At 29.7% G+C, this 26,919-nt stretch overlaps 1 protein-coding gene across 3 annotated transcripts in view; it reads right to left on the bottom strand.

Annotated features, from left to right (window-relative positions):
* LOC116773878 (klarsicht protein) overlaps positions 1–26,919 on the bottom strand; it is a 148,916-nt gene that overhangs the window by 120,400 nt on the left and 1,597 nt on the right. Inside the window, exon 1 of one of the 3 annotated variants that reach the window (XM_061523886.1) lies at positions 4,738–5,112. The exons of 1 other annotated variant lie outside the window; for it this stretch is intronic. The gene's annotated coding sequence lies outside the window, so the exon portion shown is untranslated. Of the gene's footprint in view, positions 1–4,737; positions 5,113–26,919 lie in introns of those variants that run through there. One more of the 3 variants, XM_061523888.1, reaches the window with a different exon arrangement.

The raw sequence follows: 26,919 nt of genomic DNA on the forward strand, positions 1-26,919 counted from the left end.
CGGAAATCAGAATAACAATCCACAGTCAGCGAATGTATGTTACTACTTCCTATACTTTGAAGCAGCTGGGCTTAGTATTCGATACCGATGTATCAAATATCAAAGCCACATTCTGTCTGTCTCTTAATATAAATATAATATATCTATACATAACAATATATTCATATTAGAGGAGAAGAGCTGAGAATATAGCTCAACGGATTATACGAATTCAGAAAGGCCTATGACCAGCAGTGGACTCGTAATCACTAATGATTACTATATATATATATATATATATATATATATATATATATGTACTCATAAGAAAAAGTACACAAAAACATTCACATGATCTGAGAAATATAATGAATCATTAACAACTGCCAATTTAACTTCATCCCATCGCTTAATGTTACTAATTGCTGAAACGTTATGTAATGTGAACTTCATTAGTTATAAATTGAAATTGTGCCAATTCATTAACGTATGAGAAAAACGTATTACATAAAAAAATATAATGATGAATGGAATATAATCGTTATGAATGCCAATTATCTTTACAATATTATATATATAACACATACTAATGATTGTAGGTACGAGTATGTGAGAATTGTAACATAAATGTTATTTTTGTATTCTACAACATTTCCTTACTTTCAATCCTTATGCTGTCCGTTTTGATAATATTACTACGGACGGTTGAATGAAAAAAAGCATATACAATCCTTAAAGGCTTGTCAAAACATATCAAACATAAAAAAGACAGCTCGAAAGCTATTGATTATACTATCGCTATATGAATTTTCATCAAAGAATTTAATTCAATAAAAGCATAACCGATACCCAGCTTATTAAATGACAAGCTTGACAAGTTAAAGCAAGATAACAGGCACGCCCATAAAACAATGCAGCGTAGAACGGCAATCTTAAATCTCCCGACTATATATTTACGAGTAATTACTAGGAAGCGGTAAGTAATTACCGCTTAAGGAAATTACGTCGCCTTAAAATACTTTCCTCATCGGCCATAAGTCACGAACGAAAGTCTACCCATCTGTATTGACCTGATACAATCAGAAGAACAGATCAGCCCAGGCTCTATAATGGAGGGTAAGCGAAGGTTAGATATGAATTATACGTTGAACTAAACATAACTCAAGACGGAATAATTAATTTTAATAGGGTGTTGTATTACATGCAAGTGACATTTTGATCGAGGCTGACAATGTCTTGTTTTTCGGAGTTTTACTAAATTATATAATAATCTTTTATTTTCATTACGTCTTTCTATAAAAAAAATCCAAATGTTTTCTGTACTTAGTATAGATAACCAAATACAATTTTTTTTTCAAATTCCTCGTAGTCTCTTACGTCATTTACGTCCTTAAGACGATAGAAAAAATATATAGATTTTCGGTTAGAAACTATGATTTTTATGTACAATATATAATATTTACCAAATTGAATAAGATTTAGTACACTAATATGCAAGTGATAATTTTTCATCACACATGTCATTGATTACAACTACACAATTCATTCGTGTCGTATTATGAACTTTCTTACTAAGACTGCATCGTCACACTACATACGATGCGTTTCCCGTCTCTCATTTAGTAACCTAAATTAATACCTTAATTTACGAGGATTTATGAATGTAAACCTGTTACAGTTGCGTACTCATATGTTCTTTGGCCGCGAAAACTTAAATTATGAATACAGTGGTTCATTATAGCGTGGTCTGGGTATCAGGAAACTGTTTTATGTAACTTTTATAGATGACATCAAGTCCCGGACACATCAACATGAAGATAGCTCTGAATCAGTTTAAATCTATTGCGACGTAGAGCGGATGTCCGTCGGACTATATATGGCAAGGTATATTAATAGTACGTGAGTTTTGTTGCACTTTTATTGCAGCAGAGCTTCCGCAGTTGATAATTATTACCCAAAAAAAATATATATTTTTATGTCACATATTATGAATGTAACATATTTAACATCGCAATGAAATTTTTACACATAATGTACAATCAACTAACAAGAAATGAAACAAGGGAACATTTATTTTTCTCGCAATAGTGTAAATTTAAACAGAGCGTTGTTTTTAACTATTTTATCTATAATTTATTAAATACTTTTGAATCTTAATCAATGCAAAATTTAAAGTTGTCGTAACACTGCGCACGCGCAACCAACACCGGAACAGGGCTCACAGACTATTGAACTTCGGGCTGGCGACGGACGGATGATTTTAATGACCTCCGTGACACCATAAATGACTAAGGTTGGACATTGCATATATTAAATAATTTGCATATATTAAATAACTGCAATTTAAAATTTATTTATTTTTATTGATTAACACAAAAATAAAGTTTAAATCAATACAATCTTTATTACTCATTATTTACGTGAAAAAAATAAATAATTTCCATTATAACAAAATGCTGATACCCCATTGATAGACAGTTGTGACCGGATGACCTCATGTCATATTCAATGCCACGAAAGAGACGACGTTTAAAATATAATAATTTTAAATATACAAAAGTCTAGACTACGTAATGGTTCGGTCCGTAAAACTGACCAAAGAATTCTGTAAAAAAACTATGTAATACATATTTCTATACTTATAAATTGGCAAATAATTACGAACATAATAGCTTTGTAACTGCTTAATGTTATTAAAATTACAAGCTTAGTCTTCACTTTACTTCTAAAATGGTGATTTCAAAATAAACAAAAAATATTTTACATTTAAACGTAGATCTCTAGGATTCGAGTAATTTTTTTATCAGTATGAATAAAGCATTACATCAAGATGTACTATGATCAAGGTTAAACACGATTTTAATAGAATATATTAGTTAAAAAAAAAAACTAAACCACGCAAAACTATGAAACCGACGGAAGCCACTTTATTACCGCCAACATCTTTTATTGCGCAACGTAATGAAGTAATTAGTATGAAAATCTTTAACAGCGCTACTACTATTTTTGCAATGGAATTAGTAACAAATAATGTCTTTCATTTAGTTTTAGAATAATACGATTCATAAATTTTAAGAAAATTGTATATCAATTTAAGTCAAATAATTTGATTATTGGCAAACTTTCGGTTAATGTTAATTAAACTTTAAATATAATAAACATGCCATATTAACGCAGTATCTTAACATATTTTTAATATAGAATCAAGTCAAATAATTAAGTTTTTTCCTTTGTTTTCATTCATTATACTTCGGATACAACGATAAAGAGACAAAATGTAAATATGTCCAGTAATAAATGCACTTCAACATCAATAAATAATCTAATCTATTGGCTTTAGAGTTTAGATGATAAATTAAATTGCGGTGACTTATTACTAAATTCACAATCGTTTAGAATAAAAAAAAGTAGAAAGTTGCCGCGGGTCTGTCGCGATGGTTAACATCTAGTCGAAGGGTCAAGGTTCGTATATAAAACCAACCAAACTAGCGACAGCACATATGCTAAGAAATTTTTCATAGCAATGTATTTCAAAACGTGTTCCTTTTAAAGAATAATGAGTGTTAACTTAGAATGGCATATCGTTTTACGTACGAAATACAATACAATCCAACATGAATTTCAAATTAACCGCACAGTTGAGAAAATAACAACCAGAAGTCAGAATATATACCTTAGATTAACTATATTTAACTGAAAGTGTTATAATATTTTATAAAATTATTTAAAAAATATGTGATATATTCTTAATACTCTCAAGTTAGGTCTACTATTCAAATTCTTTTTATAAGACTGCGGCCTCATTAGAGACGAGACTTCATATTTCTGTATATTTCCATATATTATTAGAAAGTTTGAAAACATCTGTCAACTAATTTACAATTCTAGAAAAAAATATCTTATAACGCACTAGATTTCATATAATAACGAACGTATCAGACATTACAAACGTTAAAATGGCCACTGATAAGAGAATGGTAACAACGTTTACCGATAAAAATTTCGTAAGCGTTCACGTTCAAACAAATAGTAATGACGGATAAATAATATATGAGAAAGTATAAGGCTTACAAAAACATTGAATACACAATATTAATTATGTTAACAACAATAATCGTATATAGAATTTGAAGGAGACCATCTGAATATATTCTGCAAAAATTCATCTGAATACAATAAACGAATGTTTACATTATAAAAAAAAGGTCCTTCAAATTGTATTAAATATATTTATTAATAAAAAGTGAACGGAAATCGCAAGTTCCAGTTTTGATAAGTCCGTACAATGCAGGCCAAAATTACTGGCGTCTATACAACTTTAATAAACAATTTGACCCACTCTACGTTTAGAAATGTCGAATCATTCTCTAATAACGTTAAATTAATAAAAGTTTTTTGTTACAGCTTCATTATTGAAACCATTTGGATATATTTTAATTATTCTTTTCGAACCTATAGCTAGTGACATTAGTCAAATTCTATTTGAGAAATTAACAATGAGAATAAGTTAATATTTTTCTTGATACAATACGGTTATAAAACAAAATCAGGTTTGTTCTACAGTACGATTATTGTCATTGAGTTTTGAGTCACAGTGAAATACCAGCAAGATTCATTTTGATCTTATTGGAATTCTCGACGCAGTCTGCGCAATTTCGTCGGCTAGTGTGTTATTGGAGAATTATATACCAAACAAACTAAACATTTAATTAAAATGAACTTGTATGAACGATACAGTTAATATATACAATAGCTTACCATAAATTCTATTCCAATAGAGCCTTGTTCAAAACAGTTGTGCGATGTAATCGATAACTGTGACAATTGCAGCGTATAATCAATTAATTCCGAGACACTATACTCTAGCACTACCACTAAACTGCTCACATTCCAGAACACTGCATGGACACAACCTGCAAATTACACAGCACAGGAAGAACTACACAAGTTTCCTCAAATATCGGTTAAGACTAACTTAACCAACGGAAGAATGTCACCTTCGATACTCAATGCGAAATATTATTAAAAACAGTTCCCCGTTCATAAACGACCGTTTAACGGATTCCACTGACCAAATTTATATGAAACAATAAAAAAAAACAAACGATTCGTTTAAAAGACGAGTGAGCTGCGCGAGCAGCGCGAGCAAACTGAGGCGCCACGGTACGCGATTATACGACGCATCTAACAGGCCGCTGTTGGACTTCAAACTTTAACGCTATCAAGTAAAAAAACCTCAACGTTCTATAACCGCATCACATTACTAGCGTACATTTTATTCGGTAGGATAGCGAGGTTGCGAATAAGCTCAACGTTACATGCATGGACAAGTCACATGGGCAAGGCTTTCAAGAAATGCAATCATGGATCAGAGTAACGATTACGAGATATAAACTACACAATAGACAAATCCTATTCAATGTTTACATTAACAGAGTTCGTTAAAATGTTACTTTTGTGTGCTTAGTACTTGTGAAGAGTTAATACGTCATGGGGAACGAATAATTTGATAAGGATAACAGGTACACAGGGCAACTTATACATGTCATAGCTATACCGCCCTTTTAGAATGTTGTTCCTCAACGTAGCGAATTCGAATAAATCAATGATAAATGGTATAAAATAACACCACGCCGCTGAACTACCTAAAACACTTAATTATAACAACAATAAATCTGTACACGGGAGTTAATTTAAGGCGACATAAACCATAAATATAAAATATAGATAAAATCAGGGATGCGTGTCCAAGAGCTGTTCTTTATATAAATGAACATACTGAATACTCCAACATCATGGTAATACGGGTTCGTTCCAAATGAATGGTTTGGTACACATAGTACATGAAGTTACATAAAAAAATATTATGCGTATAAAATATTTCGTCAGCTTATTTTATGTTTAAAAATGAAACGATCAACATTTTCATTTAATTAAACTGACTAGAGAAAAGTATACTGAAAGTAAGATTTTTTTCTATTTTTATTTATATATTACCTTTATATCCTATCCTAGACTACATGAATGCAGGTCACTAGTTGATATCCATACAAATGAAAGTCATCAAGAGATTCAATTGAAAAAGCCTAGCAATTCAGCAGCGATATAAAGATCTGAATAATATATCTGTGTGATAGTTAATGTGGGATTGGACGGTGATTTTCATTCACATTAAACTTAACTCGGCTGCGGTGAAGAAACTAGTGTAATTAAGGATGCAATAGACCCATTTGTTGAGGAAACTAGATCCCATAAGCAAGAATCGCTTGAATGATGTTTCCAGAATAATGATGAGGAATGATAGACGCCCTGAAATGATATGCCTTGGGAATTAATGCTTTTTTCATTTATTGTACCCTGTATCACATTTAATACCCTCAATGACATAAGAAATCACATTAATAAGAATTCCAATGCATAAAAGAGAATTTGACATACACTCCATACTTAGAGTAAGATATTAATAGAAGAAATAGTTCAATTATGGTCACGATATATTAAGTAACATGCTAGTAAAGGCAATTACATGGGGTGACTCGCTTGATTGAATTGTACACACAAATTGTAAACAAGCCAAGGCCCTTACTTTATTATTTGCCGTCCAAAAAAAATCATATATCATAAAGCTCTGTTAGACTAAATTCATTCCTGATATTGAAGGCCATTTATTTGTTTAAAGAATATTTGTTAATACTATTACGTAATAAATCTAAATTTTGTGTTCTGTCATAATACGACATGTTAGATAGTGTTTACATGAAAGTCGTTAGTGTTAGACATTGCTAATGTGAACAAAGCCGACGGCAAAAACTAGTAATAAACAAATGAATGGTGTTCTGGGATCATAAAATTACTCCGCGTCCCATGCCCGAGGGCATCAGGAATGTTAGCTGTTAGAAATGACATGGCTCCCTATAATTACAAGAGAAGACGCACGACATGCTTATGCATAAGAACGAAAAGCTACCTTATTTTAATACATCTATGAATATTAAAATATCAGAAGATAAGACGGCATTTGAATTATCAATACCCGTATATCTAAGATTATATAGAGCGCGAAAAGCAGTTAAATCGCATTAAAGAAGAAGCCAAGTTATTTTACAGCTTGAAGATTATGACAATACATGTAATAGTTTAAATAAATATATATAATGTTATGTAATATATCATAAGTGATACCGTTAATACATCAACAATACAGCGCCAAATAGCTGTAACGTGATGTTAGGGACCGTTAAACAGCTCACGTGAGCGTCGTAAACGCTTCCGTATAAAGTTTATCAAATACCCGAGAATACCATGGGATAGTGATGGCTGTATAACAAAAGTAGCGTCTTTTATTGATGTTCAATAACAGAAACGTTTAGAAAATGACTTTGAATGTGTTTGTAACGGCTTCGTAATAAGCATTCCTTTTATGTTCGAACGTCTGCTGTGCGTATGGGTATGCAATTTCAGACACAGATACTTTATTATGAAGTTCAATGCTTGAAAACTGGGGATAGTTTTACTTAATTTATTTATTTTTCCTTGATAATTACGATTCATCATCATCATCATCAGCCTATAGGAGCCCACTGCTGAGCAAAGGCCTCTCCTCACATGGAGAAGGTTAGAGCATTAATCACCACGCTTGCTCAAGACGGGTTGGCGATTTCAATCTTATAATTTGAAATTATAAGACCAGGTTTCCTCACGATGTTTTCCTTCACCGTCCGTCAGTGGTGTCTAATCACTCTTAGAAAGTACATATGATTCGGAAAAGATCACATTGGTACTTGCCAGGTTTCGAACCCGCGCCCTCACGTATGAGAGGCGGGCCTTTAACCTCCAGGCCACCACCACTTAATTAAACATGTTTTATTGAAAACTACACAAATGAGTGCATATGAGCTTAAATTTAAAAATTTTACAAATAGCTGGGTTGATATATATCAAAACATTGTATGATTAAAATCTACCGTTCTATCATCTTTTATGTTGTTCTTTGCAAGCATAGCGAAGATTGATTGATGAGCGGGAAACAAAAGTTTTCTTAAGCGGTTTGGGCTTCCTTAGGGGTTTTTTATCTAAGAAGATATTGTCCAAATTAGAGATCTAGTACTTTTTAAGGAAGATCTCCTAAAAGCTTCCGGTCACACCACAAAACAGTATATAATCGGCTCTAGTTATCTCATGTTTACTCACCAACTTATGTTGGAACAAGGTTTGGCAAGATCTTCAGAATACAAATATTGAGAACTATGACGGACGATCGAATAATTTCCGTTTTTAACCACAAGTAAGAAAACTATTAAAAATTTTCCCATTACCGAGTAATATAAAACTACACTTAAATTACGTCTGTCGGTTTTGCGACATTCAATTCATGAGGTATATATTTCTCAAGAATGTTTGCTTGTTCCATTAGTTTCAAGTATATATTAGTTGTCAATCTTCAATCAGTTGTCAATCTGTCAACTTCAGCATGGTTAAAGGTAGTTCCGTGTCTATCACCCTAAGTTCTTCAATAAAATGAAATTAAGGTTTTCTGATACTAGGCGTTAATTGTTATTTTGTAACGTTTCGGTTCTTTTACAGCAACCGTGATCATAAGCAGACGAAAGGACAGTTCGTCAGTGTCAACTTGGAGCTTCATCAGTGTGCGGAAAGGTTTTGTCGAAAATACACATGAAAAGTTTTGGTTGACACCAAAACTACTGGCTTTTCTCCACGAAACGCTTTCTGAAAGCTGATTCAACAACGTTAGACATAGTGAGACTCATTTTCCGAAGAAATGTGGTTCTTGAGTTAACAGAAGTATATCAAAGTAATGACAAATAGAAAATAAATTAATCACTGAGCTAATTAGTTGCACATTAACCACAATTTGAAATGAATCTGAATTTGTAAATTCCTTACATAGAATAGCAGAATATTTAAGATCAAAACGGTTGATTTGACAAAATAATCATTCTGTGTTTTGTGTGTTAGCACCCAAGGTAGAAAGAATGCCTTAGAGAAATTGACTCACGTATATTTTTTTTAGTTTTTCTTATATGTTTACGTGTGCGTGACAACTTAAATAAATTGAACCTTCTTTTGAAAAATCTTACGACAAATGTAAAACACAAAAAAATATTAAAACCTACCCTGGCATTTTAGCATAAATCATTAATTCATATGTTTCCGTCTCATTGGTCGCACTACAATAATTCATTTCGAAATAGCTCACGCCGCTACCAATAACATTTTCACCTCAATCAACAAAGGTTTTTATTAAAATATATGTTTTATAGCATGAAATAAAAATTTATCACAACAACAAATCTCACTTATAAGTTGTTGAAATGTAAGGAGAAAACCTGAGATTATTCGTTTTAAAAATTGTATTATGTGAATTTCTGTCTTGTAAAATAGTTAATTAAATTAATCAAGTCTTGTTCCGACTAATGTTATGTCTTGTATATTGTTAGCTCGGTAAGATATATGTCTTACAGAAATGACAATACGTTTAACTTTCACCAAAACCTAATTACCCACAGTCATAGTATGTGGATTTTTGTTAATTACTATTCGTCATAATTAGAAACAACCGATGACAAGCAAACACTACGTAACATGAGAATGAAAATTATCTTTTGATATATTGCATTTTAACATGAGAACGTATAACAAAAAATATAATGCAAATTTATACAATTAAAATAGAAATTATCCAAATATACCGTTAGGCATTGTCTTAATATATTATAGCCATTACAAAAATACTATTTTTTTTTTTGTAATATGAATGCACCTGCAGTATACAGCATGCCTGTTCTTAAAATAGACGTCCTACAGATGATAAAACATCTGCGTATCTTATTTATAGAGACGCATTCGATCAATTGATAGTAAAAAAAAGTTATTTGACATACAGACGTACATTAAACGGGAGCAATGACGACAGATGATTTTTTTTAGAGTATACAATTATACAGCTTTTGTTTTACGCATACTGTTTTAATATTAGGTTTTGTTGAAGAATGTGAACTTCGATAACATATGCTGTTGTAACCTTTTCAATAGTACACAAAGTTATTAACATCATCCTTGATCTTCACGAAACAGGCAAATAAAGTAAAAAAATTCAACTTTAACCATCAAACAAAAACCTATTTAATATTGAGACATGTTACATTTAATAGCATATTTTTTGTTTACTTTGTAATATCAAACAACAAAGGCTATATATAACGGGACATAATTACATTCTAACAAATAACAAATTTTCTCAAATAATCCCTATAGTAAATACTAGTAAATACTTCAGATGCAACGAAGTGATAACAATTTGAATGCATTTATTTCATTTATTTGATTGCACATACTCCGTACACACCCATTACAATTTATCACTCATGCTAATACTTAGACAGTTAAAAAGTAAAGCAGTTAAAAAAAGATTAGTCTCCCCGAACCATAGCGGTTATGTTAATTCCAACCCAAAACCTAGTAACCAATATCGCAACCAAGTTTCGTTAACCGAGACAAATCTCTACCATTGTTTCTAACCATAGCAAACAGGACATCACTACACGTTTTCTAAGCTCAAATGTCTTAATACTTAAAGGTTAATTGTACAATATTATCTCTATAATGTTTCATAATAGAATTATTTTATCTTATCTTAATATCATCTATGAAAGGCAATTCAAGGACTTTACTTGGCTACAGTGTCTTTATAGCTGACCGGTCATTGTTAACGCCTGCACGAGTACCTACACTAAGTAATCTTGCATTAAAAATTAAAAAAAAAAAAACAAGCATTTTTTATATAATATCACATAATAAATTTTAATTGTGTGACATATTTCACAGATTCAAACTCATTTCATTCATATTTTTATCGACCAAAATTTGCTAATTTAATTTGTTACAACTATGTAGGAATAGTAAGAACAATAAAAAAATTCATGTTCACAAAAAACTCGATTATGACATTTGCTGATATATAAATCAATAGGGCTGGAAATTGCAGCGTCAAGTTAACGTTCGTTTAGACGTATTTTGAAAATTTGGCAGTGACACAAATGTATCCGATGATCTGAAAACGGAAGCACAATGATATTATTGGTATTTAATCAGGCGTTGAATACTCACGGTAAATGTATAGAAGCGTATAGTTCACTCTGGAAAGAGGACACTGCGGTAGTGATCGATCGGTTTATTTTTGAAAGACCTTCTAGACAATAATGCCATAAAAACCTAACAATCTAATAAGCCAAGACCTAACAGAGATATATTCCAACGAGCAGTGTATATATAAAAAAAATATATTTTTAAATTTTAGACTAATTGACATATTGCCGAAATTAAGTAAGCCAAAATTTTTATTTAATTGTTTACAAAGTAGATTCTTCAAGCGTATATAGGTTTAGATAAATAACAGGTAAATGGACGCACAAAATGAAATTATAATTGACGGTTACGAACTACTTTTCTTACATTTTAGTCCTTATCGATTGAAGAAGAAATGTTTACAATGTACAATAAATAACTAGACATATCCGAAAATAATATACGTTCTCACAAAAATCTTAATATAATATGTTCACGTTAAAATCTTTAAAACGTTCCGCAGTATTCAACCTGCGATCCATTTTAGGCACAAGCACAATTAATCATGAAGTCTAAAATCGAAAGTTCACCAACACAATACACGTGACCCGATGTTCCGAACACATTGTTACTTAATAGAGATATTTCAATGAAATAGACTAGAAAGTTCTATTATGCTTTGACACATTGTTTAATTATATCCGTACGTGAAAAGTATGAAAATCACAAAGACTATGGTTATTAAATTTACGAAAAAAAATTATTATACGTAGAAAATATACCGATATGTGACACAACGAAACGAAGCCGTAAAATAAAAGTTATTACGAAAAACCCTCCTCCATATTTAGCACCATTTATACACGCTTTCCAAATGAAAACAAGACACGCGTACGCAAATAAAACGCCCTTTTCATTATTACGTAATCTTAATAAAAAAACATTCAATAATTCAAGAAATATTTTAAATTATTACTAATTATTTATCATCCTGACAGATAAGATTTATTACTTGGATAAACATAACTAGAGATTTATTGTACATATATAATTAAACACGGAAGAAATAATACAGGCCGCTTTGCTTAGTTTGAGAAGGCGCGTAACTGCTTCTTGCGTTTTAAGTTAACATGACACAGACACTGAATGCAACAATATCGTGCACGTTTACGACGGAATAGTAAATTGAGCTCATAGCAATATTAGAGAATAGGAACCTTACTAATAGTAGTATACAGTACCATTAATCTATATGTGTTTAGCTTGACGTAGATGTGTTATTGTTATAAGAGCACTCATGATAACTACTGTTAGTAGTAATTTTAAGAAAAGTAGTTTAGAAAATATAATCCTTCGAAAACTATTTGTAAGATTTGATTACTTATTTCAAACATTAAAATAGATATTTTTTTCCTAGAGCAAAACATGCCTATATATTAAAGTAGGTAATTAATTTAAATTACTAACGAGCTGAAAACATACAAATTAATGCATTTGTAATATTAGATCATCAAAGTTGATTTTTATGTTACTGTGCTGAGACTTCCTTCGATTTATTGCATGTAATTAAAACTACGCTTCCGTGTCCAAAAAAAGAACTTAAATATATAAAAGATGAATCAGCAGCAATCTATTAATATCTTTTTACTTTGAAATAGGATGCATCTATCTTTTAAAGATATTTTAAAATTTAATTGGGATGTGCGAAAAGGTGCATAGATTATAGCATCAAAACCAAAATAGGTTCAAAGGTTAAATGTCAAATCTGACAGCTGTCAAATCAGAGCCGAAGAGACCTTCAATGCGTCAATGTCATTTTTATTTCTGTATTTGATTTTACGTTTGATTTCCGTACCTCATGCGAACATCGTACGATATTTTCCTAATACGATGAAGTTTGATTAAACATGCATATTTACAAGAGAACATATGAAACTAATTTCAGATTAAATTATGAATTATATTCTTAACTATCTAAAAAACTGATTTCTACATTATTTATTAATTATTTTCTTATATTTTGTCGCACTTAGTGAATACGAATAGCACCATCTTTCATATTCTATTTTAACTAATTATTTCCCTAATATCTACGTTTATATTTTTTAAGCCTTAGAGTAAAAAAATATAACACATCTCGTCCGCCCGTGGTCACGGTTGCTGAAAAGTAGCCGAAACGTCGCGATTATGTAGTTTTATATAATAAAAATTCGCCTAATAAAACTAACCTAATGTTTTAACCGACATACAAAACCATTAATTATAATTAATGTATCGAAATCGGATATTACAATTTAATATATAGATAAGAATATTAAATAACATTTTGTCGTGGGAAATGCACTTTCAACAATTACATAATGAAAGCGAAAATATTAAATCAATAACTGTTAAGAAAAATATCTTATCACCTGATATAATTAATATTATATTAAATAAACGTTTTAGTATATGTAAACAATAAGTAAAGTTTATATATAAGTATATATTATGACTATGTTAACCAGATTATAATATATAATTTATATATTTTTATATATAACGATTCATAATTAAATCAATTCTAAGCTAAACGTTATATAATTTGTTCATATAAGCTTACGTATTCAGTTAGAAAATCAAGTATAAGTTCTGACGATTGAAAAATTTTTGTTACCATCACTGAAAATAGCATTATTCTCTTAGAGCACAATGTTGTGTAAATTTCGTATAAGTATTATGTTTTTGCAATATCAATTATAATTTTTAATGTCATTGTCATGTCATGTCCAAATACGTATATGTGAATGCTATAGTTTAAAAATACAATGTCATTATACGGTATTCTTAAATAATGTTGCATAAACATTTCGTTTAATGTACATAAAAAAATTTAAAAGGAATTCGCAGATGCTTAATGACCATTTCCATCCGATGATGCACCTTGCGTTAAGTACAACACTAATTTTGTTTTGATCGCAAAAAGAATTTAGTTTTTTTCTTCTGTATTTTGACATTGATTGATAAAAAGATAAATCCTTACTTATCTCCGCAACAAAACATTCAGCCATTTCAAGGAAAGAAAAGCGTCATGTCAGTATTTACTTTAACAGCAAAAGCAATGACATCGAAAGCACTATAAATTCTATAAGAAAGTGTTCGAACGCATGTAACGAATCTATAGATCAAGCTCACAGGTCTTTATCGAGCGCCTACACTGATTTTGAATAATAGTACGAGAGCTTAAACATAAAACCAGGCTCTAACTTAAGGACACAATATAATAAATACTCTTTATTTGTATACAGTGATTTAAAAATAACAATATATATATATAATTAATAATAAATATTTTAATAATCTGGCAACATTTTTTAAACATTGCCATAACACGAATAATGTTTTCGTGTTATGGCAATGTTTTTTAAAATGCTTGTCTTTTAACGAATTCAGTTCTGTTTCGTGTTGCCCATTCACTGTTCCGTGTTCTAATTCCTTTCCATAAATAAGTGTTGTAAAAACTTCAACACTCATTTCACCCGACTTAGAGTGCTATAATACCATAAAATTTATTTCTGTACAACATTTTAAACTTCCAAATTTCCGGAAAGCACGTGATAAAAACGGATGTTACATAACACATACATATTTGTTGTTATATAAAAAAATTTAGGAGTTAATAAATCTAGATTTAAAGTTATGATGAGTTATTTTTGAATTCTGAATTTCTCTATCAATTCTACAAACTCTGGAAACATCTTAATCACAAATACAACTCTACGCATACAATATACTTGTGTACTTGTACTTGTTTGTGAAAAGAAAGTAAGAAAGTAAAAGCCTTTAGCGATTACTGCGATATTTAATTTAAATGTTTTCATCTTCCACACTAACATTCATTTAGCCAAATAACAAACAGCGCTCCTTGAACGCCGCATGCAGTCGACCAGTACTCTTTTTGTCTTTATTTTAACAAACGTATTTTATTTTAAAATTATTTATTTATTATAATTATTTTCGTTTTGTCAATGAGTTGACTTGACAGATAGCTGCAATGTGAAACAATAGATATGGGCGCGGCGACGTTGCGAAAATGTATGTAGATTATTTGCAAAACATTTTAATATCGAAAAGAAGCGATCTTATCATATATGTTTTATAAATAAAATAAATATTTCGTCATAGCTTCATTTCTAATACATACAATATGTGTCTCCAGGGTTTGAAGCAGTTAATCCTGTTAATTGATAATCAAAACAATCTTATCTGAAACATCTATCACTTGCGTGTTTTTGATGTTACCGTATTTGATGTGAAAATGTTTACAAACATACGTCTACCCGCATTGTTAATTAAACAGAAGCTTGAGTATACAGAACCACTGTACTCAGAGCGGTAATATTAACATGTAAATAAATTGTATATATATATATTTATATATACACATATATAGGCGTTTTTAAAGTACTCTGTAAGGATTTAAACATTTTTTTTTATTTTTGTATCTATCAAATAAACAGTAAGGTATTTTATGCCAACACTATGAAGCTTTTATATTGATTAAGTATTAATTCTATGTTTAATTAAAGCTCACAAAAAATAGGCATTTACTATACCTGTCCTAATACTACTTACTAATTGAATAATTATTCAACGAAAAAAAAAACGTGACAGAACAACACAGCATTTAAAATCATTTGGTAAAGTAAACAAGTAGAGTTAGTGTACTTATACCGACAAACCTTAGAAAGTATAAGCTCGAATAAAGAAAACGATAATTTTTAACAAAATTGATGATCGAAATTTAAATCTATCTTAATTTAACGTAACAAATATTACAAAGAAGTTAACTACCGGTTACATTAAGCAGACATCACCCACGCGCACAAAGCAACTGGTCCAACACTCGTAGCACACAACAACCATAGAAAACATTTATATTATACTAACTAAATTATATAGAATTCAACTTTAATAGGTCGTCATTAAAATTAAAAACTGTTTTATTTTTTCGTTTCTAGACCTGTTTAAAAAATTATAATTAAATTAAAAATCTCTTTATTTTCAATAAATGTAAAAAAATTTAATCATCGCACCCGGATTATATATTTAGTCATATTTTAGGTATCTGATAATACTCTATGTTTGTAATTTAAGTGTACTTTTTCTTGATAAAATATTTTTTTTAATTCCCATTTCCAAAAATAAAATAGATAACTCTAATATGTACTTAAATAATATGCAAAGTAAATTGACACTCATATATTTTAACACAAATTTACTAATTGAAAGGTCCGGTTTCATTGTCTTTTAACGAAATAATTCATGAGATACTCGTTATTTGTGGAATTTGTATTGACGGTCAAAGACTTTTGTAGTTGCTGCCTCTCGTGTGACCTACTCTATGGCCAGCTTCGTCCGAGACCAGATTCTGTTACATCATAATCAGACACCTACGACTCTGAAATGATGTCCATTCATATTCATTAGACATACAACTGTTTGTTCCAAATACTAATCCCTTGTCATGGGTTTTGCAACGACAGACTTTTCGTTTTCCAGTTCATTCATCTTCCCACATGGGAATGAAAAACTCGTAGTAAACTCGCAAACTCGTAGTAAGGGAAACTGAGGTCCCCACCATATTTAAAATACGACCAAGTAAACCAATTATAAGTTTCCTGATACTCGTGATAAGTAAAATTATATATAGATATTTATAATAAATCGTAATAATTACTCGTATGAGTAGAAAATAATCTAAGTAAAAAAAATGAACATATGTTTGTTGCGCAAATGCGTAGAGTACCGAGCTATTCGACTCTATATTCGTATTTACTTAAAATGTTCGGTATTTTGTCTTTATTTGGAACGACCAGGGCGTTGACCTGTCTAAGTTTAGTTCTACAAGGCCACTAGGATTGTCCTCGTGGCGACGCGATGATTTATGGGCTTCTAATGCCATTACGAGATTTGTGGTTAGTTTGACGAGTAGCCCGTAATGTATCCCTGTCTAAATAAAGAATACAACAGGATGTCTTATTATTATAGTCATTATTAGATTAAAAATAAACTCAAACAGACAGAAAATGAAAAACTTATTATCTTGTTTAGTGTATAAGATTTGTCGTACGATACATCGTATGAAAGCCGTGGCGACTAAAGAAAATAAAGACGGCCCTACAGTGAGGCGTGAAATTTCTTTAATACTTTTGATTTTGTTGTTACGTGAGGAAATTACCATTGTGTACATGCAGTCAACAATCAGTAATGGTATTGGCCAGATTACTTTAGATATATTATAATATCTCCATTGATAACATCTTTAACAATACAAATACAAATTGACAAGGCGTTTTTTTCTAAGTTTTTGTGAACACCGACGGCTTTTTGTTAAAAATATCGACTGTGAGAACATTGGCTGGTGTATACTTTTTGCTACATTTGATATTTGTCGTAAATACTGTCATCTTAGATAGGTAATTTATTAATATATAACGAATAAGGCCAATACTACTTCACTATGATGTAGAGTAATTAAAAATAAAACTAAGTAATATTATACATTTCAATATGTAAAGAAAAGTCTATGAACTAAAATATTCAATCATTATTAAAATAAAAAAGGCTAAGAATAAAACATCCTAATCTTATACCATAACAGTTGAGTAACAATTGGAGTCCAGAATAATTAAATAAATAAAAATAAATAAATAGTATGAACAATTTCATCCCTGTGTCACCATTAGTGATAGCCTACATAAATATATAAGTTATGTTTGTTTATATATTCTACTTAACAAATAATAAAACATGGCATTTATCTCTCATTCATTTATTGAAGTAAAAAAATCATTATAACAAGCGAATCTTTCATAAGGAATAATTTTTGGATCTATGACTTAATAACGAATATAACGATAATTGTAAAGACTTGCCTGATCACAGGACCTCTCTCATCTTTAGTTCAGGCATACGTTGATCTGAGATCTGAAATAATAGATATAGATATATTAATGTACATTGTACATAATGTTATATAAATAAGGAGCAACATTATAACTTGACCAAGTGTCTGTTATCACTATTAATTTGAATTCCTACCACTTTCACTAGCCTCTAATATAGGAGATGACCGAAGATGTGGCAAGCTGCCAGATATAAGTTATTTTAAGAGATCCTTTTGGATGTTTTATTAATTTAACTAGAAAGTTATTTTCCGCTTCGTAATACTATTTGTTAGTAAATATATCTTCTCGGTTTTATCACTACGTGACGTTTAATACCAATTATGACTTAGCGCATGTACAGCCATGTATAAACATTTGGAAACTATGAAAGTGCTCTCGAAGTATGAGTTTGCTTAGTAATAAGTAATCCTAATGATACAGTGGAGACGAACTTAGTACGTGCGTGTTTGTTTGTCCGTTACACAGAAGTATGAAACTAATTTGTATTATATTTAAATAGAATAAAGTTATAAATAAAACATCAATGTTGAGCTATCTTTATACCATATCTATGAAGTAGAAATATATTTAAAAAGCGACCAAGTTTTTGAAGTATGGCGTATAAAAAATAATGATTTTGCTTCATTAGATTTTATATATCAAAAATCTTAAATATATATTATTTTGGTCAAATCTCAGTTAACCTATTCATTGTTCGAGAAACTAAAATGGAAATACGTAGTATTCAATTCCGAATAAGGTTCTATGATTAAATATCCTAAGTTTGTTTGTTGAACATGCTTTATTACCATAATATGTTTATTTCTACTAAATCAAGATTACAACCGACTGGGGTGACGTAAGTCGCTGAACGGAGTATCTGAACTTAAACGGATTGACATATTATTTGAATGTCCATAAATAATAAGAGTTACGTTCGTTTAAAATATTCAGTAGAAAGTAATTTTGAACTTTGCATGAGTACATAATAGGTATTCTAAGTGCCGTATACACTTTAATGCCGTTTATATTAAATTCCTTATAATGAAATTGACGATAAAAATATTATTTATGTCCACCAACTTATTGTATACGTATAACACTAATGTTTATGAGATTGTGGTTCTTTCAAACAAACATACTACTACTACGAAACGAATAACATATTACACTACAGAATGGCGTGCAGTTAAACTTACAGACTGTTTTCATTTAGCAATACTAGCCAATACTTCATAGAAGTCTCTAGAAACATCTAACCGATTACTTATTATTTATTATATTATAATTGTATTGTGTAATTATTTTCTTTATCGCAAAAACGTTCATTGTCTAGTGTGGATGAACCTTAAATGTTCCATTTACATTCACTATTAAAAGTTCGTGCCGCGTCTAGCGATATTCCTGAGAACTACTCTAATTACAGAATACATAACGGTTACCTAACATGACATTTCGGCACCATTGAATATAGGCAATCGTATAACAAGAAATCAATTTTAACTTATAGACACAGACTGTTCAATATGACTTTTGTCTTGTTACAATATTTAAACAAACACCCAAGCAACAATTGCCATCATAACTATGTCGTAAGTTTGCACTCAATATATCAATGAAATGTCAACACAAAATCTTGGTAGAACTGTTACTTGCGCATTCATATAATTTTATGGGCATATAAAGAAAACAATACGACGTCAGAAACGCCAGTAAGGGATAATTTATTTCCCCACGTTAATTAAATACCTACATAAAGACCTAATTGCAATTAACTACATAGAAAAACACATACAAAATTCCATATAATTAACAATAAAAATAGAATTAACGAATTAGAAAATGGAAATAAGCTTAACCCTAACATTTTATTTGTAAAGCAATTACTATAAGCAATAGATTAACATTCCTACCAACCTAGAAACGTATAAGGAAGTTGGAAGTATGGAAGTATGTCGTGGAAAGGTAAAATTGTTACCTCTGTATTGATAATGGCGTATATTTAATGTAGTGTAACAGTTTCGTAGGATTTTGCAGCGTATTGCTAGGAGTGAGCCACGGGGGGCGTTACATGTCCGCCATTTTGCACACATCGCTACAAGAACCGCTTGTTGACGGAAGAAATGTATGCAAGAACGTGTACAAATAGCCTTGAGCTGACATTGGTATGAGATGATAGTTTCAACCTTAAATCTATACAAACATTGATTCATTTTTAAAACATATAACATGAGTTATTTTGGATTTGGTAAAGTAAAACTTTTTATGTAAAAACAATAATGGAATGTATTGATTGATATATAAACTTGAAAAAATTTTTTTTATGGTTAAATTTTTTATGGTTAGTCAAATTTCGCTCAGCCAATAACTCTAATATTTAATATCTACAATTAGCGACTTATATTAACTTATGCACTTACAATTATTTGCAGGAATTCAAAAACGGCTTAATTGTTAGGACATTTTTAACAGAAGAAAAACTCAAAAAAAGATTTTCATACAAAGTTTATAAAATCTACTATAATATTGATACACCTAACGATTGTACTATATAACAAAACTCAACCAAAATCTTACAAAATCTATCCTTGTCTATAAACATACATAATATTAAATACGAAGCAGTTATAGCAATGAAACATATGGGAAATACTATTATTATTAGTTACCATTTTAGGTAGAATTAAATCACTTAAATATAAAAAAAAACAATCTTAAAAATCATCAGAATAATATATACATATAAATTAATCTAAATGTCTAAATTTAATTTAATCCATCAAATTTTTTATATAATTCAAGAGGCACAGTTAAATGGTTAGTTATCAGGGCAATTATCACGACAGTAAAGATAACAGTTGAACCAGATACATTATTCATTAACCAAACAAATTCTCAGGCTTTGGAAATACCAGACCCCGCAGCTCATTACTATTGTGTGTTAAGTTAAATTAAAATAACTCACTCATATATATACTAAAATATATGTTGCCTTTCAGAAATGTTAGTAAATAATAACAAACGAAAATTTCGTATCTGCTTTTATGAAAAAATATTTAATTTAAAATACCAAACTAACTGATGTCCGAGGCTTTGCTCGGTTTGATTTATTTAATATTTACGTTCTTTTTTTTAAGATGTATATACTGATTTAAATCTCTTCGATCTGTAAAAACGTTCACAATTTTGATGTTAGTTGCAAATCCAGAATAAGAGACATTTAAATTTATACAATAAAACAATATATAATAGCTGCAAACGTGCTTTCAATAGACAAACTAGCTACAATACTAAGTTATCCTAGAAACACAAATGTTAAGGTCAAAAGGGGAAAGTCTAACTATCGCTGCGATTAAAATAAATGGCAAAACGCTTTCCTTCCTACAACAACCAACGGTACGGCGGACGTTTAATGAAGGCAGCACTCGAAATACATTTTTGTTATCAGTACATGAAAATTTAATAGAAATATAACAATTTTAATTAAAAGCTTTAGAAAAAACACTTAGGGCGAGGTTTTTAAAACGTAACTCCATTGTACATTAGACACAATTAATTTTGTACACAATATTAAAAATCTATAAGATTTTCAACTTTATAATTTTCTCATATTAACTCGTAATAGTGCTGTTAAAAATACATAGATCTAATAAAAAGGGCACATATTTATACAGGCTTGAAATAAGAGACGTTATTGACTGTGACATTTCTTTTAATTGTTTGTAAATCATATCGCGGTAAGTTTTATTTAACTAACGCTAGAACGTCTTCTTTTTCTATGAACTATATATGAGATATTTGTTCAACTGTTCCTAACAATCGTCATCAACAAAAGGGCAACTTTTTAGATTTTGAAACTTATAAAACATTTAAAAACATCTGTTTAAATGGGACCTAGATTCTTCTCAAAACAACTATCAATCTCATTACTAACTGTCGCTACTACGAACATAACTTGTTCTATATTCAGCACTGCATTTTTACATAAATCCGGCCGTCTTCTAAGGACCGGTCGAGTCATTAGCATCGGTATTCCGATTCTTTGATGTTTTCACACATTTTGGAATAGAAATATATTTGAATCAGTATAATTTAAGAAATATCTCCATCATTTCAATACCCGCAATGATGGCCAATTAACTTGGAAATCACCATGAAAAAGTCGAGTTCAACGAACTAATATATATTAAGGATTTAATTGATTACACGCACGAAATTTAGTTAACCTAAGAATTCAATATGTTATACAAAAACTATACTTGAAAAATTAAATATAACTTTTTTTTAATTTATTAGACTTTATTTGGTTAGGTAGAGAGAGGAACTTGGAAGGTGGAGGTGAGCGTTTAACGCGCGTTAGGTAGGGCCCCTAAACCTAAACCTGGGTCGCAAGTCCCAGGCACTGTAAGGCTCCTCTCCCTGCAACGCGATGGACCCGGCACCCGCACGGTGAATCCATGAAATGGTGAGAGGTTTCATGGTCTCGATGTAATACTATAAATTGAAAATATCAATTCCCCTGTCTGATAACACTGGTTGGGAAAATATAATTCTAAAACAGATAAACTAATACACAACTGAAACAAACAGGTAAAACCATATGATTTATTCGGATTTTTTGTTATGAAAACTTTTTAAGGTTTTAACATTTATAAAAAAAAAATTTTGCAAGCAGTTAAGAAAAATCTCGAAAATAAGTTAAATAATAATTGATTCAATTACGTTTTACTTTTATATTTTTAATCAATATTTATAAAATAAATTACGATTGATATACATATTTTTATAATAAATTTATTTAAGTAATAATATATATGAATAGCACGCATTATCATATTTTAATAATATTTATATTAAACAATTCACTTACGAACAAATTGTTTGACCTAAAATATGAAAATAGTCACGTATTTTTATATTACAAACAAATCAGAAATGTAACGACTCCCGCAGAGGCACGTCGAAATAAAAAAGATGACAAAAAACATTACATTCATATAATTTCGCACGCAACTTTTAATATTAGATATCAGTTTGAAGCAGAGAATTTATAGTAACAAAATTTCATGGGAAACGAAAAATGTTTCGTTGTTCATCTGTAAAATATATTAAAATGTACTAAATAATTAAAATTTAATACATATAACGGTGAATAAAAATTATTTACCATTTCTTTTATCTAAAAGTATGTAACATCTTCTTATAATGTTTTCAACCTTAGTATAAATAAATAAATAATTAGCACTTCAAACCTGCTATAATTATTTAAAATTATCTAATTTAGCTATACCGGTTCTATTCAGTTTTAAACAATACTTTATTTGTTTATATCTTATGTGTTCTTGTATCTGCCACTTTTTAACTAGTTTTCATAGTTACTATTGACTGACAATTTCACAATTGAATTCAACTTAGTGGCGTCTAACATAATAGGTGTTCATATTAAAACTGTCATTTATTTAATTTTAGGTATATAGAACTTCATTATAGATCAGGTGCCTCCACACAGACTCAAAATTATAATTCGTTCAACAAATAAAAACGTTGACTTTGGCAAAATATTACACGACTCCAGTGCGAATGAAGCCACAGAAAAAAAAATTGACAGATAAATCATGCATTGTGAAAAGTATGAATGCGTTCTAAAACAATTGTTAAATTATAAAACATGGCGGCGTTTCTATTATGACGGCTTTGTAACGTTAAATAAAATGATACTGATATTATGGTATTAATTAAAAAGTTTTCATTACATACTTAGCAGTAATGATAATAACTGAATCCAGACTGTAGAACATTATGGATCGAACGGGAAATGACAAATGCTCACGAAACACGACACGTAAATTAGCTGTGAGCATCGTCTTTAAGTGATGATGATGAAATTGTAATTTTTATTCTAATCTTTTTTGCATTTCCTTTGCTATCCCAAACAATAATCTCAATCCCAATAATAATATGGACCGTCTTCTCGTCTCTCACTACATCAAAAATATAAAACGATTATGTTTATAATATTAAAATACTTAATTTTTTTACTAAAAATACATACTATCGTATGAAACACATACCAAAATCTTTTTTTACTTTTGTCTTCTGTCTGTATGCTTAAGAAATATTATTAAATTTTATTTATATATGTATAAATCGCTGGCGTAGCTAGTGATGTATAAAAAATATATATCCGTAACTTCATTATATCTAAGATTTGAATAAAAGGATTATTCTAAAATTAAACTTGATGTTAGTTAAAAATACATTATATTATACTTTTGTATGAACTCGACTTCTACAGCCCATAATTTAATATAAAATGCTTTGGTAAATAACCATAACCTCATATGCTCAGACTTAAGAAACAAAGGGCCGATATGAACTTTGGTCCCCCTTGATATCGCCATGGGCAGTCTAAAAACAATGAGTTCATTATACATCAAATAAATAGAATAACTACCAAATACACCCCAAAATGTATTAACCCCATGTCAAAACTACGGCGTCACAAAGGGTTTTATAAGATTTTAACATGCAACGACCCAGACTGCACGCATTTTAAAATTTACATAAGTAAATTTTAGTTTAAATATAAACTCAGAAACTTGAAGCGTAAAGTTAATTTTTGATTCGCAAAATTGTATATTACATCTCATACATATTTAATATGAAAAAAATACTAATAAATCCAACGTAACTACGCCTCCTTGTGTGATTATATATTGCAAAATTTATTCATTAATAAGAAAGGATCAAATGCAGTTATAATAGATATACTAAAAACATTGTAAGGGAGTAATAAATAGTAATGTTTACTTTTGTTACGCAAGAAAAAATAATAAAACCTGATGTAAAATAAAAAAACAATTTTAAGAAAAATATTTTCTTGACTGTCAACACCAAACAAAAATATTACTGTACTTTTTTCAGCCTGTTAAATTGGTAATTATATCTCACTCTCGAGTTTGTCTTCTATCGATATTTTACAACATACAGACAACAAAGTTTCAAAAGTAATTATTATATAAGATGTCGTAAACCGTCTGATGAGTCAACATATTGTCGATCGACCGGAGATGATGCTTGCTTTGTTTGTCGCATTCCACTTTATAATTGGCTGGCAGGTCTTTGTTTCCTCGATTGCATACATGAGTATCAAATACACATTAGACACATATTCATTGGCAATCAATTCTGATAGCTGATACCGAATTTTATTAAACAATATTTAATGGCCAGATGACCACTCGTTAGTCAGCACATTTGAAACTACGTTTTGACTTATAACGGTTGTTTTAGTGTTGCCAATAATAAAAACTATGACATTTAAGTCGTTTACTTTTAACAATTAATTATTCATATTAAAACTGCTTTGAGTGAGAATTATGATTTAGAAACATAAAAAGTAATGTGACCTTTTAGGGTGAATGAAATTTCTTGTACTATGAATAAAACATGTATAAGTATAAATGAAAGCTTTTATCTGGTCAAAAATCCCCGGTATTTGATGTATTGTTAAGAATAATAAATAAAAAAATACGATAGCGATACACGCAACTTATTAAAAAAAATCAGAAAGTCACTTAATTTTTGGTAAAAACGTATATTTATATATGTACTACCATAATTTTATTTCTAACAAACCAGAAAATTTACATTAATCCTTAAATATTTATTATACTTGCGGTAAAAAAATAACAAATCTATTTTATATACCAAACTTTGAAAACATTGTCTTATTTTTTTATAAGTCGATTACAATAGTATTGTTTTATGGAAACGAAAACTTACGTATTGTCGAACCGAAGGCGAATGGCTTCCTAACAGCTTAAAGAAAATTATTTTTGAAACTTACGCAGCTTGACAAACACTCTTCTAATAATGATCATTATTTCTCTAAAAAATAATAATTTTGCAATTTAATTGCAATAGTGCAATCGTGCCGGGATCGAAAGCACGGTAAATAACAGGCACATAAAATGTACATATAATGAAAAAGAGATTTAAAGCGAAGAATTTATTGAGTATTTAAATTATAATAAATATGTTAGATTACTAGAACTTGTTTCATATTTTCCGTCGACTTTTCAAACCGAGTCATCTCAGTCAGTTCTAAGTTTTAACAACGTAACACTTTTTTCTAACGTCATCCGGTTTCATAAGCTAGATAAAGCACGCGTTGATAGATTTGACAAACAAGATTAACATTTTACTTTGGAACGGATATGGGTAAATTTTAAAAGGAAAACTTATCTGATGTTTGTTTTCCAAGCCTCATTATATAAACATAAAACATTATAAAATATAATTGGTACATCCCTCTTGAACAACTAACTACCTAACTAGATATTATCATATTTATATTATAACGACGACATATTATACGTCCGTGCATTAATCACGTAATAAATACGGAATTAAAATTCGTATTTTTTTTATCTATTTGTCATTCCAGCACTCGATCCAGATATAAACAATATGTTTCATTCAAAGGAATAAAAACATTGTCAATACTTATTTTACTAGTTATCTAGTTACTGATATTAGTTTAACTGTTTTGTATTATACAATTAAGTAACACTTTTGTTAAAAATTAGTTGAATTGTTTATTTTTTTCTAAAAGGCAGTAGGTAAATTATAATTGATTCCTCACTGATCAACGATAATAAAAAAATATATGTATATAAAAAAAAAACAAAATAATAAAAGTATAAAGAGATATGCAGAATCCAGTTTAATAGACGAAATTTAAAAAAAAACAACACACCCACCCACATACAAGTATAGCAACCATACAGTACCAATCACATACAAGATTCAGTTGAAATAGTACAAATATTTTAAATATAACCAACTAATAAAATCCTTAATCGAAAATAAAATATTTGACTTGTAAAGTTATTTTCATAATACAAAGTGCCAATCGTAGTTA

This window comes from Danaus plexippus, chromosome 20 (genome assembly GCF_018135715.1).
Source record: "Danaus plexippus chromosome 20, MEX_DaPlex, whole genome shotgun sequence".
Taxonomy (NCBI): Eukaryota; Metazoa; Arthropoda; class Insecta; order Lepidoptera; family Nymphalidae; genus Danaus; species Danaus plexippus.